This window comes from Nycticebus coucang, chromosome 4 (assembly GCF_027406575.1).
Source record: "Nycticebus coucang isolate mNycCou1 chromosome 4, mNycCou1.pri, whole genome shotgun sequence".
Classification (NCBI taxonomy): Eukaryota; Metazoa; Chordata; class Mammalia; order Primates; family Lorisidae; genus Nycticebus; species Nycticebus coucang.
This window is the reverse complement of record NC_069783.1, coordinates 7750564-7759648: the sequence shown is the minus strand read 5'-3', so window position 1 is coordinate 7759648 and position 9085 is coordinate 7750564. Positions and strand designations below refer to the sequence as shown.

At 50.0% G+C, this 9085-nt stretch overlaps 1 pseudogene; it reads right to left on the bottom strand.

Annotated features, from left to right (window-relative positions):
- Positions 1–6354: 6354 nt before the first annotated feature.
- LOC128584178 (60S ribosomal protein L35-like) lies at positions 6355–8697 on the bottom strand (annotated as a pseudogene).
- Between the last annotated feature and the right edge of the window lie 388 nt (positions 8698–9085).

Sequence of the window (9085 nt, the reverse complement as noted above, 5' to 3'; positions counted from 1 at the left end):
AAAATAGCCAGGCATTGTGGCGGGTGCCTGTAGTCCCAGCTACTTGGGAGGTGGAGGCAGGAGAATCGCTTGAGCCCAGGAGTTGGAGGTTGCTGTGAGCTGTGATGCCACCTCACTCTACGCAGGGCGACAGCTTGAGGCTCTGTTTCAAAAAACAAACAAACAAAAAAAAAACGAATACCTTTAAACCTTTCTCATTCATCTGTTTAACACACATTTGCTCACTCATCTGGGACCATTGAGCCTCCATTTGTAAAATGATCCCCATCCCAGACTGTAAAACCCACCAAGTCCCCAATGAGAAGCACATGAGAAGGCCCAGCCAGCCCCAGTCGCTGCTCCACCCCCCACCCAGGAGAGCCCAAGAAGGTCTGGCTGGCTGTGGGGTCAGGAGGCCCCACCGGGGCTCTGACCTGGGGCAGTGTAGGATGCAAAGTGGGGAAGCTGGAATCAGGTTTAGAGCCCCAAGTAGTGCAGAGGCCAGAGCTAAGAGGACCTCACACTGGGTGTGGGGAGAAGGAAAGTAGGTGGGCAGTAAGCCCACCTGGTCAGTTGCCAGCTGTGCCATGTGGGTGAGGGTTGGCCTTGCCCAGCTGCAGAGGTTTGGGGCCCCACCCCGAGTGGGGAGTCTTATGGCTAGTCCTCTTTGACCTTGGTGCCCTCCTTCTCCAGGAGCTGGGCTGCTGAGGGCCCTACAGCTCCCCCAGAGCACCATCTGTCCTGCCTCTTGGTCCCCCTCTTCCCTGCATCTTTCCTGACACTGGTCTGCACCCTTGGGACCCCATCCCGTATCATTGATCTCATCCCTGTTGGGGCAAATTCCCAGCATCTTGGCATTGTTCTGACTAATGGGCCTTGTGTTCCATCCCCTATGGACAGATCTCCAGGCCCAGATCCTTCTGGTGAGCCCCTGCTGCCTGTTTCCCCACCCCAGTGTTCACGGTTTATTCTCTGTACACACCCCTTCAGGGTCAGTCCCGCTGCTAGAACTGGCTGTTTTGTCCTTTATGATTTTGGGCACAATCTGTGTGTTTGTGTTTATTATTTAGGTCTTTCCTAATAAATTGCCACCTTCCTAAGAACCGGGGCTATGGTGATTCCCTTTTCCTTACTGCTAATTTCTTAGCACCTGGCACATGGGACATTTGCTGAATGAATGAATAATAGCATATACACAGGCTTTCTTTCTTTCCTATTTTTTAATTTTTTTTTAAACAGACTCTCAAGCTGTCGCCCTGGGTAGACTGCCGTGGTATCACAGCTCACAGTAACCTCAAACTCTAGGGCTCAAGCGATTCTCCTGCCTCCGCCTCCCAAGTAGCTGGAACTACAGGTGCCCACCACAACCCCCGGCTATTTTTTGGTTGTAGTTGTCATTGTTGTTTGGCAGGCCCGGGCTGGATTTCAACACGCCAGCTCTGGTGTATGTGGCTGGTGCTTTCACCGCTTGAGCTACAGGTGCCAAGCCCCTTTCTTTTCTTTTCTTTTTTTTTTTGAGACACAGTTTTACTATGTCACCCTCAATAGGGTGCTGACATGTCACAGCTCACAGCAACCTCAAACTCTTGGGCTGAAGCGATTCTCTTGCCTCAGCCTCCCAAGTAGCTGGAACTACAGACACCCATCACAAGGCCCAACTATTTTTTTTTGTTTGTATGGCAGGCTCGGGTCAGGTTCGAACCCACTAGCCCCGGTGCATGTGGCCGTCGCCCTAACCCTTGAGCTACGGGCACCAAGCCAAAAAGTGATTCTTTCTAAAAAGTGATTTTGGATAGCTTCCTTTCGCATCTGTCATTTTCCTTGATTCTTGGACAACCCCTAAAGCAGTGGTTCTCAACCTATGGGTCATGACCCACAGGAACTGTATTAAAGGGCCACGGCATTAGGAAGGTTGAGAACCACTGCCCTAAAGGGTAAGAATCCTTTTTAAAAGTGAGAGAATAGAATCCCAGAGAGTGTTCATGGGTCCATGTGCTTAAGACCACACAGTGTGGTTGGACAGAGCTGGCTGGAACCCAGATCCTGGGACTGGTCATTCTAATGCCTACTGGCTAGTCTTGGGAGCAGAAGGCCACCTGAGCTCGCTCACGCACATGCAGGCACATGGAGGGGAAGGAAGGGGCAGGGCATGAATGCAGGCCAGTGCCCTATAAATAGTCACAGCCATGACACTGCCTTTAAACACTCCCCCACCAGCCCTGGGGAAGATGCCTGTGGAGCAGGAAGCATGGAGTTTGACATTCCTGACATTTCAGTGTCCACAAACCATAGCGACCACAGTCATCCCAGCGCCAGAGCAATCCCTGGGGCTGCCAGGCAGGCGGGGGGGCTGAAGTCTTATTGTGGGAAGTGCCTGAGGAACTGGGAAGAGGCCCTACAGCTCCCAGAGCCTCCCCTAGGGTTTCTGAGCACCCCCATCCCTGCCCACCGTCACTGTGCCTACTCAGTGACCTCCCCCCGCCCCCACCCCGTGTCATTTTCCATATCTGCAGCTGTAGAGATAGAATTTCCAAAAGCACTCTCTCTTCTGTGGGGATGATGGAAAAGTCGATGTGTCTCAAGGTGCTCTCACTGTCCTCCTGCCCTCCATGAAGAGCGTCTGCAGAGCCTCCCATTGCTCCCTGCTGCACTGGGCTGGGCGGGGTGGGGGGACTGCAGAGCTGGCCCAAACCTCCACCCAAGCCACTCACTCGGGTTCCCTCCACTTGCATCTTGGGTCTCCTCCGCTCCACACCCGGCTCTTGGGCCTGCTCTGGCCCCTCCCGGGTGTGGTCCCCTTCCCCTTGACCTGAGGACCCCCTGGGTCAGAGCAGCCAGGGCATGGTCCTCTGTGTGCCTGTCCTTGCTGTTTACCTGTTCTGGCACTTTCTGGACAGGCCAGAGCCACCTCAGCACATGTGGCCCAACCGGCCTCCAGGGCTGTGGTGTTTCCTCTGATGACATCGGAGACACTCCCTGTGGCAGCAGGCACCGAGGCTCAGAAGCCAACTGCAAGGGGTGGGGGGCCAGCCAGGCTGTTCTGCTCTGTTCCACCATGGCTGCTCCTTTTTGGGTGTGCCAGGCCCTGCCAGATGGTCACAAGCAGATCCCCACCAGGAGACAGCCTCCCTGTCCCTCAGTTCACTCATCCGTGCAGGGAGTTGCTGGACAGGGCACCTCTCAGGTCCCTTCTTCTTGGCGATGTTAACATGGTTTAAATTATTCCCACAGGTCTTGGCTCCCAGGAAATGTGGGTGACCAGCAGTCTGTCCTGCCATACATCTTCGCTCCCCACTTTCTAGTGGGCGCCTTCTCCTCCTCATTTCTCCCCTCCCCTCCCTCACTCCCCACCTGAGGTTGACACCCTCATCTGTTGTCACACAGAGTAACTTGCACAGGGAGGGTGGCAGTGACCACAGGGGTGCAGGGGTAGGTGTTTGGGCCCTGGCCGGGCTACCTCATGGGGCAGCTGAATCCCTCAGACCCCCAGGCCGGCACAGTAAGGAGCTGGGGTGCAGCAGCCACCCGCTTCTTTCTCGTCTCCTGAGCTTCTTCATAGCAAGAAGGCAGCAGAGGACGCTGCATCTCCCGGGCTCCCTTGCAGTGTGGGCTTTTTGGAGACTGTTATTTCACTTCCTGGCCACACTGCCAAGCACCCTCCAGCCTCCAGGGCAGCCAGGCAGGTTCAGCTGAGGATTCTGACCACTGTTGCCTCCCTCCTCAGAATATCAAGTAGGCCTGAGTTGCCAGGCTCAGCTGCCTGTTTTCTCAGCAGTCACCCCTGCTGGGGCAGGGCGGTGGGGGCCGTGGGGGTATGGGAGGCATGGTACTTCCCAGACCCAAACCACTTTGGGTAGACACGTATTAGGGCCACAGGGGTGGATTGGTTTATGTCCACGTGGTTTCAGCCTGTGGAGTTTTAAAAGGCGTGAGTGACAACAAACTCAGATGTGTTCATCGCGGGGAGTAGGCAGTCATGCCCAGGCGCCCACCTGCCCCATCAATCAGATGCTCCCTCCCGGAGCTGCGTGCCCCTCCAGCCTGTACGCTCAACTTCCCAAACTTCAGAGAGGAGCAAAGGTTTGTTCCAGGAGCGTATCCAAGTTCCCCAAGCAATCCGACTTCTCGGAAGTTTCCTGTCTTAGTTTTGGGATTTATGCTGTGTCAGCATCCTACTCTTCAATGTATCTATGTTTGCTTTTATATAAAACTAATGTTTTAAATCCCTCATGGACCAGTTAACCTACTGATTTCATCCTGTACTTTAACCAAAATCCGCCCACTGGGGAGATATGCCACACCCACTCTCTGGCCAAGCTCCCCAGGCCTGGGGGTCGGTGCACAGGAACCCCAGTTTACCAAGCAAGGAAAGAGCCATTATTGTTTCTCCAGGTATTATTACACGTGTCCACTTGCTGTGAGACTCTGTGCACGTCACCAAGTCTCCAATGTGCCGGTGCCCCTCCCGCTGTTTTGCTGCTGCTAGACACACTGCCTTCATGTTTACATGCAAAGCTGAAGACTGGAGCTCAACGTGAGTGTAAGTTCTCCTACGATGGGGGTCTGCTTTCAGCAAATGGGAGCTATCCAGAGCAGGACTGCCTGGGTATATGGAAGGGGTCCTTCACCTCTCATAAAGGGCTTCAGGATCTCTGAGAGTTAATCACAGTGCAGGTGAGTGGGGTGCTGGCCGGCTGGATGACTGAATATGCACCTGCAGCTACGCACCAGGACGCAGTGCCTCCCACTCAGGGGAGCTCCCGCAAGACCTGAGCTGCTCTGTGTCCGGGGCCCCTGCCCTGTCCTGTGCAGCCCAAGGCTGCCCATACAGGCATGGGGCTTAGTGCTCAGCGAGTGCTGGACAAACCTGACCCTGAATGCAGTTGTCAAGTGACCCTGTTGAGCTCCAGGGGAAGAAGGGTTGGTTTTGTTTGAATGACTATTGGGTGGCAGCGGCACAGGTCACTGCCGGAAAGTTGGGCCCACTGAGGTGAGGGTGGTGGACAGTGTGGGTAGTGACAGTGTCAGTAGAGACAGAGGAATGAGGTACAGGCACGTGGCTCCCAGGGCTGGGTGCAGAGGAGATGGTGGGAGGGGAGGCTGGGCAGCAGGCTGGGGGAGGACCCTGGAGGCCTGAGCTTGTCAGGCCTGGAGTCTGAGTCTCATCCTGACAGTCGTGAGAAGCCCAGGGGAGATTTTAAGTGGAGAAATTTCATGCCTGGACTTTTAGTTCAGGAAGTGCCTTCCCTCTCGGCTGGGAGAGGGTGGATTAGCAGGACCGGAGACCGGCCCAGAGCAGCTACAAAGCTATTACAGCAACCCCAGTGAGAGGCAGAGGAACATCTTATAAGAATAAAGGCCTCAGAGAGGGTGTCATGGTCACCATCTCCACAACAGGTGGGACACTGGCCTTGGTCACGCCATAGCTGGGCATCTCTTTGATATTATTTAGATTCGTTCTCTAATTCAACAAAACTCTTTTTTATGGAAAAGGATGATGGGGTTGTTGTTTTCAATTTTTAAAATCCTTCGGGGAATTGTCACCACCTCCCTCCCTCTTGGGAGGAGGAGAAAGTCACATATACCAGGGCTGTAGTCCCTACTCTTGATGGGCCAGAGACGAGATGTCATGTCCCCAGGGACTGCCTCTCAGCCCAGGTACTGGAATTAAAGTTTAACTTACCATAATAGCTGCAGGTCCAGCCTTCTGTTTCCCGCAGCCAAGATCTTCTGATTTGCTTCATTCTTGGGGCTACTGAGGGTTAATTCAGTCTCCACTGGAAGTTCAAGAGAAGAGCAAGATTCAGGTCAGTGGGGGGGGGGCCTGGCAGCACACTCTTCAAGCCAGAAGTGATACAGGGCAGAGACCTGAAAGCTGGTGAGGACTGTCCACATCACCTTAAAGCCCCAGAGCTAGACTGACACCCCAGCTCCGTGAAGGCTGGGACCTTCCCCACACTCAGAGTTGTATCTCCAGCACCCAACTCAGGGCCTGGGCGAAATAACTACTCACAAATAAATGCTGTCTCTACAAAAAATAGAAAAAACAATTAGCCAGGCATTGTGGTGGGCACCTGCAGTACCAGTTACTTGGGAGGCTGAAGCAGGAGAATTGTTTGAACCCAGGAGCTGAGGTTGCTGTGAGCTGGGTGGAAGCCATGGTACTAAAGCCCGGGCATCAGAGTGAGACTCTGTCTCAAAACAACAAAACAAAACAAAGAATACATCACAATTCACAAAAAGCAAAGCTTTTATATTGGTCATTAATATAACCAATTAATTATTGAAACATTGATCAGTTTTTTCACATTAATGGAATAAAGGAGAAAAATTATAAAATTCAGCAAATGTAAAAACAGCATTTGATAAAATTTAACATACATTCGCAAGAAAAGTTCTTAGCACACTGGTAATAAATAGGAAATTCCTTAATCTAATGAAAATGAATCCATTTTTTACACCCATAGCAAACATACACAGGTGAATTTTTTTGTGTGCGTGCCCGTTTTGTGTTTTTATGACACCGTGAGATTCAGGCCTTGACCGTGTGCTTCCTCAGTGGGAACAGCCGTCCCTGTGCTGCTGCTTCTTGGTCTTCAGTTCTCGTGCTTGTTCAGCCAGCGGCACATAGCACATGTCTTCTTAGGCCACAAGTCCAGGGGCTGGTCCTTCTTGCCCTTGTAGAACTTCCTGAGGTTTTCATTCTGAGTCTGGTTAATGATGGTGAGAACACCGGCGAGGGGTTTATGGACGGTTTGGATCTTGGAGAGTCTGGATGCCGCGCTGCCTGTCACTTTGGCCACACGGAGTGGGGACATCTCCACCTGGAGATCATCCAGCTGTTTCAGGAGTTCCTTCTTCTTTTTGACGTGAAAGCCTCGAGCCTTCATCTTGGCCCTTGTTGCACAAGCTGCTGCTGCTGCCACCTGACAAAGGTGAATTTTTGTAAATTTTCCCTCAAAGAACAGAATAGACAAGGAAACTTGCTTAACTAGCGTCTTGCTATCTAACAATTTGCTGAAGGTGATAGGCAGTACAAGAAGGCAAGAGAAAGAAATAAAAGGCATAAGGATTGTAAAGACAGAAATAAAACTGTCCTTACTTGTATAGTACCTCATTTTGTACTTAGAGAATTTCAGAAAATCTATAAACTATGGGATTTAACAAGTGAATTTAGCAAGGTTGGAAATCAATTTGTAAAAATCAATTGTATGGGCCGGGCACCCGTAGCACAGTGGTTATGACGCCAGCCACATACACTCAAGCTGGCGGGTTCAAACGCAGCCCAGGCCAGCTAAACAACAATGACAACTGCAACAAAAAAATAGCCGGGCATTGTGGCAGGCGCCTGTAGTTCCAGCTACTTGGGAGGCTGAGGCAAGAGAATCGCTTAAGCCCGAGAGTTGGAGGTTGGTGTGAGTTGTGATGCCCTGGCACTCTACCGAGGGTGACATAATGAGAGTCTGTCTCAAAAAAAAAAAAAAAAAGAAAAATCAATTGTATAAAATTACAATTATAAATTTCTCATCCTGGATGGTGGTTCCATGAGCATATTGACTTTGTGATAACTCATCAAATTATACACTTAAGATGTGCATACTTTTCTATACAGGTGTTAAATTTTAATTTAAAATTAAAAAATGGTTTTCCTGTCCCTTGCTAGCTTCATAATATTGGACAAAGTAGGCTCTCTAGGTCTCCTTTTAAAATTGTTGAGTGGGAGTTATAATAGTCTCTACCTTATAGGATGTAAGAATTAAATAAGATATGTTTCTTTTTTTTTTTTTTTTGAGACAGAGCCTCAAGCTGTCGCCCTGGGTAGAGTGCTGTGGCGTCACAGTTCACAGCAACCTCCAACTCTTGGGCTTAAACGATTCTCTTGCCTCAGCCTCCCAAGTAGCTGGGACTATAGGTGCCCGCCACAATGCCTGGCTGTTTTTTGGTTGCAGCCGTCATTGTTGTTTGGCAGGCCCGGGCTGGATTCGAACCTGCCAGCTCAGGTGTATGTGGCTGGCTCCCTAGCTGCTTGAGCTACAGGCACTGAGCCAAGGTATGTTTCATAAATAAGCACTTGGTTCAGTGGCGGGCCCATACCAGGGGCTTGATAAATGTTCAACATTATTAGGTGCTAAAGTCACTTAGATAGTAGTGATGGAACTAGGATTAAAATCAATCCAAACAAGGCATGTTTCTACCACATAGTCTATACCACATGGCTGCTTGTCAGCTAGACCTTATAAGGAAGGCTAGATTTAAATGACATGTGCTGTGAGCTGTCATAAACAGCCTTCATTCTCAATTTTACATTTCATAAGACATCAAGCATATTCATTCCCTCTAGTTCACAATTCCTATGAATACACTTCAGAATCTCAAGTTTAGTCATTTAGTTACACCACTAAAAATGTAAGAAAGCCTTAAATATTAAAATCACAGGTTAGAAGAGTTCGGAATTGTCAGCCCCAATCAGCCCTCCAAAAGGGAGAAAGACGCCAACTGAACTAGTGCCTGTGACCGGGGTCACCCTGCCACTAATCACCTATCAAATTACTGTGTTAATAGAGCAGCATTGTTTAGCTTGACTCCCTTGAATCGGTTTGTAATCAAGAGCTCATTATGTGGCATACAGAAAAAAAAAATTAAAACACGCATCAGCTCCCCAAAGGAATGTTTAGAAACGTACTCAAAGATGTAGCAATGAAAAGAGCCGTGTGTCTTATTTATTTACACAACAGACTTGTCCAGTAGACTTTATCACAGCAATGCACTTTTGGATTAAATCGGTAGTTCTTGAATCTTGATGAAACCAGTCAGCAAAAGTTAATTCTATCTATCTGGTTCCTGAGCAGTGGTGGAGAGGGGACTAGACTGGGTTAAGAGTTCTGCCCCTCCTGTGATCTCGCTTTTTATGAGATGCCGTTGAGATGGCTTTAGGAGCACCTCTGTCCTACTGAACTCACCACTGAAAAACAATAATGCTACTGAGAGTTAATATGCAACTTCTGTTCGCTGAGAGGGTGGAAGTAATTTTTTCTTTTTTAGAGAAAGGAAAGAGTTAGCCGGGTGCTGTGGCAGGCACCTGTAGTCCCAGCTACTCGGGAGGCTG